This window comes from Hibiscus syriacus, unplaced genomic scaffold (assembly GCF_006381635.1).
Source record: "Hibiscus syriacus cultivar Baekdansim isolate YM2019G1 unplaced genomic scaffold, ASM638163v2 tig00111794_pilon, whole genome shotgun sequence".
Classification (NCBI taxonomy): Eukaryota; Viridiplantae; Streptophyta; class Magnoliopsida; order Malvales; family Malvaceae; genus Hibiscus; species Hibiscus syriacus.
The window spans coordinates 319,238-331,483 of NW_024063180.1; the positions used below are offsets into that span (position 1 = coordinate 319,238).

Here is a 12,246-nt window from a genome sequence, read left to right on the forward strand (position 1 = left end):
CTTTTTGACTTGGGAGGAATTCAGTATCTAATATTAATCATAATTCTTCTCTTGTTTGTATATATGCAATTTTATTAACAAATCTTATGATCTACACATGCATTCCGAGCCCCTCACTCGCACTCTTTGGCCTTCATCGATCATCTTCCGTATCATATCTTCAAATGTATTCCATCCTATGGAGCTATTCTCTGAAAAAATTGCTGCTAATCTCTTCTTGTTAGGTCGCAAGGTTGGAGCATGTCCATCACAGCAGTAAGTTAGGAATCCGGATACCAGCGATGATAGTTGGCTTCCGGAGTCTGTCATGGCAAAGACATCTGAAGTTGCACAACCAATGAAACCTAATGCTGCCAGCTGCATCCGAAGCATTTCTAAGTATATAAAAATGTACCCAAAAAAAGTTCTTAAAAAGATTGTCTGAATCCGAAAATACCTGAGAAGAGAAATTTTGAAAAGAAGCAAGCTCAATGGGGGTGAGCACTGTTTACTTAGTGACCAAATTGGGGTACAAACTGGTAAAAGGAACGCATCCGGGAACTTCCGCTGTATATACGAGACCCTGCGAGATAAATGTAAGTTCCGCGCTTGAAACCGAGAGCAGCAAGAACTAGTGCGGCTTCTTCGGGTGTCAATGGACATCTTCCCAACTTCCGCAACTCCGCAGGAGAAACAGGCCTACAAGCATCAATGGTGGAAGGAATGGATCGATCAGGCATGTGCATGGAAACAACATCAGGCAAAACAATAATGACAGATGGCTGTTAGGACAATACTTTAAGTTCTTCAAGCGCTCGATGAGCAGAGGGAAATGGACCTCTCTGTAGGTTTCGAGTTCCTTTTTCTTGTATTCTCCGCCTCCGAAATCGCATAGGGAGTATGCCACCATATCCTCTTCGAATCTCAAGTGTAATGCAAGGTATTTGGATGAGCCTCTTGCAACATAATCCTCTTTGGAGGAAACACCGGGAGCGAAATCTCCGAGCAGCTGTTTATCCAGCTGACGTTCGGTAGCATCATATTTGAACTTCCTTATCCTTCTGATTAATAGTGAACCAACTTGGATTTTCAGCACGAACTTTATTGCATGGATATTACATTTACATCTCAATCTCTGCAATGGAGCAAAGATTATATCAGTGACAGTGCTGATATAGAAGGTTTCATCCTGCAATAGTTAAACATGCAACTGAGGTCACATACCTGGATATCAGGAGGTAATGGATCAAAGCCGAGTCAGTTGCCGAATCCAAGGAAGTGAACAACTTTGTTCTTCATAAGGAGGGGAAGTACAGTGCTGACATAGTCGTTTGGCCTCGCTTCTTTCGGGATATCTGCATCAGTAATCTGTATCGAGTTTAAAAAAAACCAAAAGGCAAGATTAGAGGTTTTAGACTTTCAATGCAATGTAGAAAGAAAGACAACTTACAAGACTACCAATGGCTCCAACATCCAACGACTTCAAATATGGGGGAAGTTCCTGCACAATATGTATACCATCCTTCAACATGCTCATAAAATAGTCTTCTTGGTAGATGTCACCGAACTGGCTGCATTTCAATTCGAATCAGTAGCGGTTGCAGATTCAGATACGAACATGAAAAAACGTTGGTGAAATGTGAATAAACAGAGGCCTATTCATCAAAGGAAGAAGCAGATATTAGTTTCAGATCAAGGTTACATAGTTACCTAGAATCCTTCCATACATTGCTGTAAAGAAATTTGGGAAGAACCAGAGTCGCATTTAGCAACGATGCCACGGCAACTGCATTGCAAGGTGCCTTAATGACTGATAATTCAATTATTTCAAGAACTCACCAGTGAAGTTATTCATTGAAACCAACATTCAACGTTCCTAATGAGTAATGTACAATGAAAAAGATCAGTTGTTCACTTACTGCTACTCGTTGTTGGTTAAGACAACTGTAATACAAAGCTAAAAACAAAGCAGTGTACACCCCCCAGTTTTTTTTAGAAACAGCAAATAGAAAAGGCTACCAAGGCTTGATGGTCCGTGAGGCGCGGCTGTGGGTAGTTTGGAAGTGCCGCGATGAAGAAGTAGGATTGAGGCTGATGGTTTTACGTGAAATGGGGGGAAATATTCTGGTTTTATAAAAAAGGTAAATCACGGCTAAGCCCCCTCATTTAATACCACTTTTGTGTTCTGGTCGTCTGTTTTAGAGTAAAATTACACTCGAGTCCTCCACCTTTAGCCTCGTTTTTACATCTGGGTCACTATGCATCTGTTGTTTTATTTATTGTGTTTCTGACCCCCTAATTTGCTATATTTCAATTTGGTCACTGATCTATGCATTTTTTATTATTTTGAATTAACTGCTAACTTTTATTTTATCGCACGTTAACCACTAACTTTTATTTTTTTCAACTCTAACCATTATTTATTTATTTATTTATTATTTCTCTTATTACTCGATCTTGTGGTGATCTGATCCGGGATAAGATCCACATTATTATGGTTTGGACTCTGCTAAACACTAACTTTTTTATTTTATTTATTTATTTATTTTTATATTTCCATTTGCATTATTCTATTCGACCTTGTGGTGACTCAATCCGGGGTAAAATCTACATTATTATGGTTCAGACTCTGCTAACTACTAACTTTTTCATTTTATTTATTTTATTTTATTTTTATATATTCGTTTGCATTATTCGATTTGACCTTGTGGTGACCCAATTCGGGGTAAGATTCACATTATTATGGTTCGGACTCTACTAACCACTAACTGCTAACTTTTCTAACTTACTAACATTCTAACTTTTATTTTATTGTTCATACTAACATTCTAACTTTTTATTTTTATTGTTCTTACTAACACTTTATTCTATTGCACAAACTAACTCCTTGACTTTTAAATTTATGCAATTTATTTATTTATTTTTATTTTATTTATTTTTCCAGCACTTTAAATTCTAATTCTTTATTTTTCTGTCCCTTTAATTTTCCTACATTTTATTTCAGTCCTTTTAATTTCTAGCATTTAATTTTTTGCATTTACCATTTAGCATCTTAACTTAAACTTTATTTTGTTTTAGTCATTGATCTTGCTTGTGGTATATTTGCATCTAGTGCCTATATTTTTTACCACTTACGTTTCAACCTTTTTATTTACCCTTTTATTTGCATGGTATTTATAATCTTGATAGTTGGTTTAGAAAGTTTGCATGTTGATCCCTTGTTTATGCTAGTAGGTTACCGATGTTTGACTCGAATTTTAGATTTACATCCGAACTTGGTTATCTTTGATATGAGAAAAATATGAGGTAATGTGTTTTATTTTTTCACATCGTTTTATTTTTTATTTTGTTTTATTTTATTTTTATCTTTGATATGAGAAAAATATGAGGTAATGTCTTTTTGTGAGAGGAATCTATGAGAAAGTCTCCTAACTACAAATGAAGTGTATTCCCGATGATTATTCACACCAAAAGGGCATTCTTTTATCTGAACATTTCTAAAATTTTAAAATTTAATATAATACTATACTCTTTTAAACTATATTATTCATAAAATTAAAGAAACACCGTTTTACGAGAGGAATTCATGAAAAAGTCTCCTAATTATAAAGGAAGTGCATTTTTAAGGATTATTCATACAAAATTATGTATTTTCTCTTATAAAAATTATAATTTTTTGATTAAATAAATAGTCTTATTCTATAAAATATTTTTAGGCTCTTTAATTTTTATTTCCTTATTCGCAAAAGCATCATTGTTTTTTTTAATTGACATCTTTTAAATAAATTTAAATAAATAGAATGATCGTAATTTAAATATGTTTTCGAGTTTGTAAATTTCTCAACATTTAAACATCATATAATCAATTAGGTACCAAATTTAGGCGTTGTGGGTGTTCACCCTTCCTCACACGTAATCGACTCTAAAACTTTTAAAAATAAATTTTTGGTAAAACGCAGACCATTTTGTCGTCTTTTAATGATTTTTCTGAACTCATTAAAATGATGTTTAAGGTTTCCAACCTACATAACTTAAAGGTTGATGGCGACTCCAAAATCAAATTGTTTTCAAATTTATATTTCATCGTCTTTCCCGAATTAATTTTTTTAAGTCTAACGGATCCCTGAGGGACGTTATGACAACCACCGTTCGTGCTAACCATTATATAGCCATTACTCTCTTCAGGCTTCCCTGTCTCGACGATGAAATTGAAAGGACTTAATCATGAGATCTTGACATTATCATACACCAAGGACACAGTATTTTACCTAGGCTAGTTGGATATCTTTTATCTGCGCGAGGTTTCCATTTGGATGCTTCCTGATATGGTTCCTCCCAAAACCTCAGACTATCTTGCTTAAACTCCGTCTGAAAATCAATGAAGATACTCGGATTTGAGCAAAAAATCAACTTAATCTCGGATACGTCAAATTAGTTGTTGTCGAAAAACCTACCTCGGCGAGTGCAGTTGAAGCCAAATTTAGAATCCTACTACACATCTCAACTGTGGACCTTTCCTCATGAACATATGTAACACTATCCTCCTTAGCATACATGTGAATTAGGCATATCAGAAACTAGTTTGTTTCACTTCATTATTTTATACAATGTTTCATAATGATAACTGGCAGGTTCTAATGGAAATTAACCATACCTGAACATCATTGGAGTTGCTCACAGTCGAACTTCCGTGAAGATTGATCGAATCTAAAACAGACACCATCAGAGAATCGAGAAAGAACACGAAAGCCATTAACACAACCATCAAAGCAACGGACATCACGTTCCGGCGAAACCACGTGTGCCTTTTCCCAACATGAACACCCTTGTTAAAATGGTTCTCAACCCCTAATGTTTTCCTCCCAATAAAAGAATCATTGGCCCCCAAAGACCTGAGAAATGACTTGTTATTCTGATTCTTCGACACACGAATGAACTTCTCGGCTATCCTTGCTAATGCTACACTAGCTCTCGATCAAACCTCAAGCATTCATTCATAGTCTTGATATGATTATGGAAAATATGAAACCCTGAGCTTGTTTTACTCTATTTTCCATTGTTTTGCGTCTAACAAAGGCATGTCAACAAATATGAACATATGTCAAAAGCTAATACAGTTCCAGTTGTTGGTGAAGAAGAAGTAACATTAAAAATTGGGGGGGGGGGGATGGATCGATGGTGTAGAGTTTGATAAAATAAGAATGTCAAAGAAGGTGGAAGAAATCAAAGAGACGCTAAGAAGTAGGTGTTGGCGATATAGTGAGTTGGAGACGTAGAAGGAGTGGAATGAAAGGCAAATAGGTGGACCAACTCAGCTCAGCTCGACTCAACTTGGAGCTCTCAACCGCAGTTTTGAATATATATAGAATGGTTCTTCTACGCTCGACGAGTAGTGATGAGTACCACTAATGACGAGCGTCATTAATTTAATTTATAAAAATTTAAATTTTAAATGATTCAACGTATAATTATAAATTAGTTAAAAATTTAAAGATAAATATTTAAAATAAAGGGTAAATTATACCAGTACTACCTAACTATTGCCCCTTTACATTTTGACCAATATTTTTAAAATTTTATCAATCAGGTCACTCAACTATATAAATGTATTCAATTAATTCACTTTTCGTTAATATTTAATGGAGAAGATGATGTGATAGTTGAAATATTTGATATAATTACATATTTGATCATTGTTACTTATATATTTATCAATTTGGTCCTAATTTTAATAATTTAAAATAAACTTAACTCTTAAATCAAATGGTGTCATGTATAATAACCCAAAATTCAACTTTTTTATTTTAATTTTAAAAGTTATGACATATTCTATATTTATAAAAAAAATTATAACAAAACCCTTTACTAAAAAATTGAATAACTCAAGCAATAATTTATGATATTATATTTAAACCAAACTAAATTTATCGCCCTTTTGATATAGGTCAATCTCTTAGTGCAATATTTTTCATGCTAAGTCCACCGAAAATCTTATCAGTATAAACTTTTTATTAAATATAGACATAAAATTTTATGGTAGGAGACAAATTTTTAAAATTTTAAAGGATGACTGTATCAAACACGAAAGAAATATATGTCACACTTTTCTATTAAAAATTTAATGGATAAAAATTTCTTAGTTTTACAAGTTAGACTACATTACCTTTTTTTAGTAGAATGTCATTTACTAATAGTAGTAGGATAAAAAAAAATTCAGCGAACTTTAGATGCATGGGTTAATTAACTATATTTTCTTTAAAACAAAAAGAGGTTATGGTACCATTGACGAGATGCTTTTGAGAATCATAAATAGAATTTCTAGTAAAAATTTTATTTTGTTATCTTATTTGAGGGTTATGTTTATTTTAATTTATTAAAATTAGGACAAATTGATAGAATATATAAGTAACAATGACCAAAAGTGTAATTATATCAAATATTTTAATTGTCATATCAGTTTCTCCGTTAAATATTAATGGCAAGTGGCTTAATATATTGCATTTAAATAGTTTAGTGACGTCAGTGACAAAATTTCAAAAATATTAGTCAAAATGGAAAGTGACAATAGTTAGGTGGTCACTAATATAGTTTACCCTTTATTTTAAATAATTTATCTTTAAATTTTTAATTAATTTATAATTATACGTCGAGTCGCTACTTATCGAGCGCTGTAGAATATATATATATATTCCATCAAACATAAGAAAAAGAAAACTGTGGGATTTTAGCTTTCATTATTTTCAATTGCATTGAAGACTTAAGAGCATCTGAATAATTTACACTTACTTAAATCAAAAGAATAAAGTAATTAAATTTCTAAGATTAAAAGGGAAAATATGAAACTAAAATTCAAATATAGGAAGGGCTGAGATCGTAATTAGACCATTTACAAACCGTTAGCTTTTTTAGTTGAAGCTTGAAACTTTTGCATTTCAGAAATAAAGTTCCCTGTTTTTCCATGGCTAAAACAACACCAAACTTGTGTTTCTCTCCCCTAAATCAAAACCATAGAGAAAACTTATTCTTATCTAAAAATGGTTGCTTTATCCATAAACCTTCTTCAAAAACCACTCTCGTCTCCAATTATCAGCTCTTGCACCCCTATCTGAATCTCAGCTTCGCCGACAAGGTCCATTGATAATTGACTTATTAGTTGTCATGCAAATTATTAGTTGTCATACAACTAATAATAGTTGTATAATGCATAATAATGGTTCATAATGCATTGTAAGTTGGCAACAATAATGGTTCATAGTTGGCACTAATAATGGTTGAAAAGAAACATGTCAAAATCTCACATTTAGTCATTGTAATTTAGGGTATTTTCAAGATTAGTCCTTAAAGCTTCTACTATAAATACCCTAGCTCATTAGCTTCAAAACCATCCCAAAGCATTCTAGATTTCTTCCAATACTAGAGAGAATTTAGAGAGTTTCTTGAGAGTTGTTTTCTTCTTTTTATCAAGAGAGAATTATCATTGTTTTCTCCTTCGTAGATCGAGAGAAGTTGTAATTCCTATTTTCTCATAGTGAAATTCTTCTACCGTTGCCCGTGGTTTTTACCCTATATTATTTAGGGGTTTTTCACATAAATTTTGTGTTTATTTTATCTTCATTTTTATTTTCTCAAATTATTAGTTGCGATTTTGCTCTATCCGATAGTCGTCTTCATCAACAATTGGTATCAGAGCCAGATTTGAGTGTGTAATATCTGCTTATTGTCTTTGTGGTTGTCACCAAAAGGTGGATCCTCCAACATAAGAAAGTAAGAAGGTATTACCCATTCTTTGAAGGTTCTAGAGAACTATTCACGATAGTGAAATAGTGGGAGTTATCCGTAATAGAAGCTATGGCAACAAATTGATATTGAAAAATTTAATGGGAGAAATTTCTCATTGTGGAAATTGAAGATGAAATCCATCCTGAGGAAAGACGGTTGTCTAGAAGCTATCAATGAAAGGCCGGTAGATTTCACATATGACAACAAATGGATCGAAATGGACGGGAATGCTATGGCAAACTTTCATCTAGCATTAGCAGATGAAGTATTGTCAAGCATCGAGTTTAAGAAGACAGCTAAGGAGATATGAGATCATCTCACCAAATTGTACGAGGCCACATCGTTGCACAATAAAATTTTCCTTAAGAGGAAATTGTACACTCTTCGGATGTCAGAATCTACTTCAGTGACGGAGCATATAAACACACTGAACACTTTATTTTCTCAGCTTACATCCTTAAGTTGTAAAATAGTAGAACAAGAACGTGATGAACTTCTACTTCAAAGTCTACTGGATTCTTATGATCAACTCATCATCAACTTGAGAAACAATAATGTCACCAGTCTAGTCTTCGATAACGTTGCAGCTGTTGTTCTACAAGAAGAAAATTGGTGCAAGAACAAGGAAGACAGATAAGTAAATCTACAACAAGCAGAAGCGTTGACAACGATGAGAGGGAGATCAATAGAACGTGGCCAAAGCAACAGTCACAAACATGGTAGATCGAAGTCGAGAAGCAAGAAGAATTTAAAGTGCTACAACTGTGGAAAGAAGGGTTACTTGAAGAAGGATTGTTGGAGTTTAAATAAAAACTCCAATCCACAAGGCAATACTGCAAACACTTCAGATGATGGAGATGCTCTATGCTGTGAAGCGTCAACCACCGTAGAAGGTAGAAAGAGATATGCAGACATATGACTCATTGATTCGGGAACAACATATCACATGACCTTAAGAATAGAATGGTTCCATCATTATGAACATGTCTCAGGAGGATTTATGTATAGTTGCAATGATCATGCCTTAGAGATCATTGGCGTAGGAACCATCAAATTGAAGATGTATGATGGAACAATTAAAGTTGTTCGAGATGTGCGGCACGTGAAAGGCCTGAAGAAAAATTTATTGTCCTATGGATTGTTGGATAATAATGCAAGTAAGATTGAAACACAGAAAGGAATCATGAAGGTGTTCTGTGGAACACTTGTGGTGCTGAAAGGCGAAAAGATAGCTGCAAACTTGTACATGCTGAAGGGAGAAACTTTGCTAGAAGCAGAAGTCTCTGTTGCCTCATGTAGTTCAGATTCTGAAATATTATGGCATTAGAAACTTGGACACATGTCAGAACAAGGAATGAAAGTCCTTGTGGAGCAAAAGTTACTTCCAGGCTTAACAAAGGTATCACTTTCTTTGTGTGAGAATTGCATAACAAGTAAGCAGCACCAGTTGAAATTCAACACGTCAAATTCTAGAGCCAAAAGTGTTTTAGAATTGGTTCACTCTGATGTATGGCAAACACCAGTTACATCCCTAGGTGGAGCAAATTACTTTGTCTCATTTATTGATGACTACTCCAGGAGATGTTGGGTGTACCCTATTAAGAAGAAGTCAGATGTGTTTTCCACTTTCAAAAACTTCAAAGCACGGGTGGAACTTGATTCTGGAAATAAGATCAAGTGTTTCAGAACAGATAATGGAGGAGAATACACAAATGAAGAATTTGATGACTTTTGTAGGAAAGAATGCATCAAAAGACAGTTCACAGTGGCAAACACTCCTCAACAAAATGGAGTGGCAGAGCGGATAAACAGAACCTTGTTAGAAAGAACAAGAGCAATGTTGAGGGATGCATGCCTAAAAAAATCATTATGGGCAGAAGCAGTCAATACCGCCTGTTATTTGGTGAATCGAGCTCCATCAACTGCAATAGAGCTGAAGACACCAATGGAGATGTGGACTGGTAAACCAGCTGATTATTCAAACCTCCATGTATTTGGAAGTATTGTGTATGTGTTGTACAATGCCCAAGAAATTTCAAAGTTAGATCCAAAATCCAGGAAATGCAAATTCTTGGGGTATGCTAATGGAGTAAAGGGGTATCGCTTGTGGGATCCCACTGCCCGCAAAGTGATCATTAGCAGGGATGTTATCTTTGTAGAAGATAAGCTACAAAGAAAAGAAGATGATTATATCGCTAAAAAAAGTCAGAGACTACACAGATACATGTGGAAAAGGTGTTTGAACAAGGAGATTCTTCTGAAACAGAACCAACACATGATGAACAAGAACCAGAGAGTTCTGAAGTTCCAATAACTCGTCAATCAAATCGTGTGAAAAGCCGTCCCAATTGGCACTCAGATTATGTTATAGAAGGTAATATTACATACTGCCTTTTAACAGAGGACGGTGAGCCATCAACATACCAGGAGGCAATAAACAACTCAGATGCTTCACTGTGGATGATGGCGATGCAAGAAGAAATTGAAGCCTTTCATAAAAATAATACATGGGACCTTGTGCCACTACCACAAGGAATGAAGCCAATTGGTAACAAATGGGTCTTCAAAATCAAGCGAAATGGTGACAATCAAGTTGAGCGGTATCGTGCAAGACTGGTGGTCAAAGGATATGCTCAAAAAGAAGGTATTGATTTTAATGAAATATTTTCTCCTGTGGTTCGACTAACAATAGTTCGAGTAGTTTTGGCAATGTCTGCTACATTGAACTTACATCTAGAGCAACTAGATGTTAAAACAACTTTTCTTCATGGAAATCTTGAAGAAGAGATTTACATGTTCCAGCCTGAAGGTTTTGAAGAAAAAGAAAAGAAGAACTTGGTTTGCAGGTTAAACAAATCTCTGTACGGTCTAAAGCAGGCACTGAGGTGTTGGTATAAGAGATTTGATTCCTTCATTATGTGCCTTGGATACAACAGACTTAATGCAGACCCTTGTGCTTATTTCAAGAGGTCTGGTGGTAACGATTTTGTTATATTACTGTTGTATGTGGATGACATATTGGTTGCAGGACCCAACAAAGATCATATTAAAGAATTGAAGGCACAACTGGCTAGGGAATTTGAAATGATGGACTTGGGATCAACAAACAAGATTCTAGGGATGCAAATTCACCGAGACATAAGTAATAGGAAGATTTGGCTTTCACAAAAGAATTACTTAAAGAAGATCTTGTCACGATTCAACATGCAAGATTGTAAGCCAATTTCTACCCCTCTTCCTATTAACTTCAAATTATCCTCCAGTATGAGTCCTAGCAATGAAGAAGAGATGATGGAGATGTCTCGAGTACCGTATGCATCGGCAATGGGAAGTTTAATGTTCGCTATGATATGCACAAGACCAGACATTGCACAAGCAGTGGGAGTGGTTAGTCGGTACATGGTGAATCCAGACAAAGAGCATTGGAATACAGTAAAGAGGATCCTGAGATATATCAAAGGGACCAAAATGTTGCATTATGTTACGGAGGATCAAACTTACTAATCAATGGGTATGTAGATTTTGACTATGCAGGGGATTTGGATAAAAGAAAATATACTACAGGATATGTGTTCAAAGTTGCTGGTGGAGCTGTAAGCTGGGTTTCAAAATTGCAGTCAGTTGTGGCTACATCCACAACAGAGGCAGAATATGTAGCAACTACACAAGCCAGTAAAGAAGTAATCTGGTTAAAAATACTATTGGAGGAGCTTGGGCACAATTAAGAGTATGTCTCTTTGTTTTGTGACAGTCAAAGCGCCTTACATTTAGCAAGAAATCCAACATTTCATTCAATGACAAAGCACATACGAATTCAATACCATTTCATTCGTGAAAAGGTGAAAGAAAGGACGATAGATATGCAGAAGATCCATACCAAAGACAACATAGCAGATTTCATGATGAAGGCGATCAACGCTGATAAATTTACCTGGTATCGATCCTCTTGTGGCCTGTCAGAAACTTAAGCAACATGAAGGTACAAGGTAGAAAAAATGGTGTGAAGATATGATTATTCTAATCAAATCTTCAAGTGGGAGATTATTAGTTGTCATGCAAAATTATTAGTTGTCATACAACTAATAATAGTTGTATAATGCATAATAATGGTTCATAATGCATTGTAAGTTGGCAACAATAATGGTTTATAGTTGGCACTAATAATGGTTGAAAAGTGACATGGCAAAATCTCATATTTAGTCATTGTAATTTAGGGTATTTTCAAGATTAGTCCTTAAAGCTTCTATTATAAATACCCTAGCTCATTTAGCTTCAAAACCATCCCAAAGCATTTTAGCTTTCTTCCAATACTAGAGAGAATTTAGAGAGTTTCTTGAGAGTTGTTTTATCCTTTTTATCAAGAGAGAATTATCATTGTTTCCTTCTCGGTAGATCGAGAGAAGTTATAATTCCTATTTTCTCATAGTGAAATTCTTCTACCGTTGCCCGTGGTTTTTACCTTATATTATTTAGGGGTTTTCCACGTAA

The 12,246-nt window shown here is 34.7% G+C and overlaps 1 pseudogene; it reads right to left on the reverse strand.

Moving 5' to 3' along the window:
* Positions 1 to 84: 84 nt before the first annotated feature.
* LOC120170816 lies at positions 85 to 7,114 on the reverse strand (annotated as a pseudogene).
* Between the last annotated feature and the right edge of the window lie 5,132 nt (positions 7,115 to 12,246).